At 42.1% G+C, this 5292-nt stretch overlaps 1 pseudogene; it reads left to right on the forward strand.

Moving 5' to 3' along the window:
• Window positions 1–5292, forward strand: part of LOC108490879 — an 18554-nt pseudogene that overhangs the window by 1029 nt on the left and 12233 nt on the right.

The following is a 5292-nucleotide window of genomic DNA, read 5'->3' on the forward strand; positions in this document are numbered from 1 at the left end:
GAAAAAAAACAAATCTCTTCCAGAAAGAAATAAACATAGTTTCTTGTTGATATCAAATAAATGGTGGGGTTGGGGTAAATAAGTTTGACTCTTTAGCAGAAAAGATTTTTTAAATCTATGCTTTGAGGGAGGAAGATACTTATTTAATGTATTTGTTGCCTCATTCCTTCTTTCTACAGTCAAAATACAGTTAAGAACATCCAGTGCACGACAAGCACTGTAAAAGCCCTGGGAAAAGCTGTGCACAGCACAGACACCACTTCAAACTTTGCAGAGGGCTTACATTCAAGCAGACAGAATTTTTTTTTAAGTTACAGATGTCAGAAAATAGTAAGTGCTATGTAGACAATGCAAAACTGTAATGCAATAGAGTGCCCAGGGAAGGGCGAGGATAGCTTGTTTTCAGCGCTCCAAAGAGACACTTTTAGAACCCCTAATAATTGAGGACGCTTAGACATTCTTAGAGTGTTTCTTTCACTCTCCCCGGTGCTTCTCCAGCACCTACTACGTGCCAGGCCACGAGCGAGGTGCAGAGTACGCACCTGGGGCGAACCTCCCGGTCTCCGCCTGCTCAGTACTTGGCGGGTGATACTGAGATAAGGCAGTTGCCAGGTCTCCTGGCCCGGAGAGGGCAGTCGCAGCACGCCGGGGCAGCGCTCCCTGCACAAGTAGCTCTTCTATGTCTTTATATGCTCTTCCAAAAAACTTCTCAAGTCACAGAAACAATTCAGAATTCAACTAACAAAATACAGAGTGAACCATATGGCCTGGGTGGCTCGAGTCGGCTGCATTTTCCTCCAGACAAAGAAGGGATTGAGAGTTGAAGGAAAGGAGAAAAAAACCAACTTTCCGGCTGATGAAGCTGTTGTCTGGAGGCAATGATCCCAAATCTGAAGGCTTTATTCCAGCTCCAACGGAGACGTGATATGTCATATGATTAGCATCTTTCATATTTACAAGAGAGGTATGGGCTGCCAGTCGAGAGAAAGGCGAGAAAAAGAAGGGGGCATATGCTGAAATGGATTTAGCATTTGAAAGAGAGAAAGGAGATCGGATAAATACACTTAAACGAGGATTTAGTTTTACTCCTGTTGAGTTCTAATGGATTGTTGATTGAGATTTTAGGGGCCTGGAACTGAGGTGTCAGCAGTAATTTAAAGAAGGTATTCAGCCGTCCAGAGCCTCTTTTTTCCCTTTCGCCCGCCTACCACCTCACTCTTTCTCGGTGGAGCAGTCTGGGGCGAAGGCTTTTACAACAAAATACAAAACCGTCCTTCCGCGAGGGCGGTGTCCGGGCTCGCCGGGCGGGCGTGGGGGTTAGGGGGTCCTTCCCCGGGTGGGGTCGTGGCGCCCCCTGGCAGGCCGCAGCCAGAATGAAACCTAGGCCCAGAGGCGGCGGTGGTCCTGGCAGCCCCTCCAGCCGTGCCCTTCCCCACTTGCTACTGTGGTTAGAGATGCGCAGTACCCAGCTACTGAACCTGTGGATTCAAAAGACGAAATCGAAATAAACAGACTTACCAAACGTCTCCCCCTAGGGATCCTGACATCTGCCAAGTTTGAGAACAATTGCACCTCGGAGACTCCTGAGAATCTCTCGTTCAGCCAGAAGTGCCACCGCAACCCAACAGGCTGGGGAACGACGTGGACTCCAAGGGCCACAGCTGTTCTGCTACGGGATATATATATTTATCCGAATAGTGTGTACACAGACAAATGTTTCCTCGCGCCCCACAGCAACCTTCCATATTCATTCTCCAGACCGCTGCAGATTGATCCTCAACTTTATTTATTTATTTATTTATTTATTTATTTATTTATTTATTTACATTTTTGAGACACTCTCTCACTGTGTAGCCCTGACTGACCTGGAACTCACTTTGTAGACTAGGCTGGCCTTGAATTCACATAGATCCACCCGCCTCTGCCTCCCCAGTGCCACCACACCCAGCCCCCCAACTCATTGTTTTTTCGATGACTGAAGAGACGCCATTTATTATTTATTAGTATATGATAAATATGCTGAGTAGGGTCGTTCAGAGTAGGGATTTCAATAGGACATTCCAACACACATTATGTGCACATTGCTCTTTGGTTCAGTTCAACCCTGTTACTCTCTTACTCCTCCTCCCATCTTGGCTTATATTTATTCTCTTCTGAGTATGCAGTTGATGTATATTTCTAGGGTTTTTTTTTTTACATTCACTTATATGGAGAGAGGAGGATCACACGTGCCACACAGTCTGAGAGTTGCGGTCAGGTGACAACTTGGAAAAGTTTCCCTTCCACTCTGTGGGTTCTGAGACTCAAACTCAGGTCATCAGGCTTGCACCAGGAGTCCTTACCCATAGAGCCACCTCACAGGCCCCTGGTGTTCATTTCTGACTAGATGTCATGTGTAAAGATGTTAGGGACAGGGGCCAGGAAGTTGGCTCAGTGTGCCAGGGAGTGGCACTTCTCCTGTACTGGCTCTCACATTCTCCTGGAACTCCAACCCCTGAGGATCCATCACCCTGATCTGGCCTCCTCCAGCATCTGCACACTTGTGGCATATACATATACAAACATACATGTACATAAAAATAGAATTAAAAAATTAGTCTCAATAGGCCTTAACATGCATGACAGAATGCATGAAAGCCGGTGAGGGCACTATGGGGATCCCAGATAGGGGAGGGGGATCTGAATATGACCAAGATATATTGTATCAAATTTACAAAAACCCAATAATTTTTTTAAAAGGACAGGAAAGCTGGGGGGGGAATTAAAAAATAAAATGTTAGAGACAGCTTCATGTGCTTTAGACTCGTCCCCTGACTCCAGACACCCAAATTCCTGTTTCTGGTCCCCAATTCAACTCTTTCCCAATTAAACTTCCTTGTTGTCCTTAAAGTCACCAGATAAATTATTGCATTTTCCCATGGGTCAAAGACAACTTAAGGACTTATTGTACCACTTTACTTATGAATTGGAATGAATTTAAGATGCTCATGTTTATTAACAGTACTACTGTCTTAATAAATAAAACATTTTAGGAAATCTAGCAAATGTAGCATAATTTCTGTAATAATAAAATGTCATAGAGACTTTAAAATCATATTTTGACCCATATATACATGGGAACACTTACATACATGCAGGTGAAACACTCATATACATAAAACACTTATATACATAAAAAATCAGTTTTTTAATACTAGTCTTCTGGAAAATAGTTTTTTTCTCTTGTGCTCTTCATCGAAGACTGGAGGAAATTTTTAAGTTGAAGATGCTTGAAGTAGGGTGAGCTGTAATCATAATTCACCTGCAGTTTAGAATCATAGCTTGGGGACATGTTCACATGGGACACTGCAATTTTAAACAACCATTTAAAACTTGGTGGTGAAAAATCTATGTAAACACTGTTTTGTCTTTGAGACAGGGTCTTGTGATGCAATCCTGACTGGCCTGGAACTTGATATGTATACCAGGCAGTCTCCAACTCACAGGCATCTGCCTGCCTCTGCCTCCTAAGTGCTGTGATTAAAGGTGTGCACCATGCCCAGCCAATTTAAATATTGTTTACAGGAATAGTACAGAGAGTAGAATCATATACAGTAGCTTTAGTATTTTTCTTAAGTCAAAAATTTTTGGACAGAATAGATAAAAGGAAAACTCGATACTATTATTTACTGTTATTTCCTGAAATCTGGATGGATCCCGTCTACTTCTCAGAGAGATGGGTCCACATCCACGGGTTTGTATGAGTTTCTAAAGACAATATTTTAAGACCAATGTCTCAAAGTAATACATTCTTCTATTTACTAGCACTGGCTAACATAAATCCTTTGTATCTGATCTTTCTTCAGCACATCTGTTCTTGTCCCACCCCAGTAGTGATTAATCTTGCCCCCTCCATGCAGCTTGAAATGTGGCATTCATAGCTGCTATTTTTTAAATAATTAGTAGCCAGAAAGAGTGAGTTTTTGTGAATTTGTGAATTTTGCTTTCTTGTGCTTTTAGACTTCTGGCTTTCCCTGCAACAGAAGCCAGCTTTATGTTAAGGAGATGCTGTGGTTTCTACTAGCTAGAGTGCATTTCATAGCGCCAACCACCCACCGAAACTATGCTGTATTCTGATTGTATTACAGTCTGTGCACAACTGAGGGTCAGAGAAAGGAAAGGATTTGCAAGACTATAATTGCGTTGTTCTCAGCAAATTCTTTTTCTTCAGGGTCTTAGTTCTGAGGATTTGAGGGTTCATTTTCCCTATAAGGAACAGAAAGAATAATCTCACAATACAATATTGTGTAAAAAATTCAAGAGATATTGTTTAATGGTTTTTTTTGTGGTAAAAGTTTACAACAAAATTTTGAAAGCACAAAAATGGGCTAGAAATGAAAAACAATAAAACTCTACATCAACATTAACTCAGGTCTGAACTCTTATTAATGCTGAAAATAGGACATAAATTGCCTTATGTATTCCTTTATGTTTCTCAGCTGGGGAGAATCTAATATGCCACAAAAACTTGGAAACAAGTAGTTTTGTTATTTGCACTAATGTGGAATTCTTTTCTTGGCAATATGTCAAATCCTTCAGTAAGTGAGTTCAACTTGCACTGGGTTTAAAATCAATGCTTTCTCAGGAAATGAGTGATCAGAAGTTTAAGGACACTGCTTGGGGGAGGGGATCATAGGACAGCTTGCTGGCAGCTCCCAGAGGATCACACTGTATTTGTTTCTTCTCTGTCTCATGAAACATCTCCCACTGCTTCTCACCACATCCTGATACCTGGACAGTTTATTTGTTCACATTAAGCTAATTAAGAAACCATATTTGGGGGCTGGAGAGATGGTTAAGAACACTGGTTGTTCTTGCAGGGGACCCAGGTTCAAATCCCAGCACCCACATGACTGCTAACAACTGTTCATAACTCCAGTTCCAGGGGACCCGACAGCCTCTTCTGTCCTCTGTGGACACTGCATGACATGGGTGCACTTACCTACATGTAGGCAATACACATATACACATAAAATTAAAATAATAAAATATTTTTTAAAAGAAGCCATATTTCATTAAGATAGCAGCCTTTCCTTCCCTAACATAATTTTTTCATTTCCTCATAAATTAGTGAGGAAATAAAATAGGTCACATGGAATATTTAAAGAATAAATAAAAGGCTGGGTATGATGGTGCACGCCTTTAATCCCAGCACTCAGGAGGCAGAAGTAGGTGGGTCTCTGTGAGTTCAAGGCCAGCCTGGTCTACATGTTGAGTTCCAGGCCAGCTGGGGCTACAGGGAGACCCTGTCTC

The sequence above is a fragment of the Nannospalax galili genome, unplaced genomic scaffold (assembly GCF_000622305.1).
Source record: "Nannospalax galili isolate Female #2095 unplaced genomic scaffold, S.galili_v1.0 scaffold216, whole genome shotgun sequence".
NCBI classification, from domain to species: Eukaryota; Metazoa; Chordata; class Mammalia; order Rodentia; family Spalacidae; genus Nannospalax; species Nannospalax galili.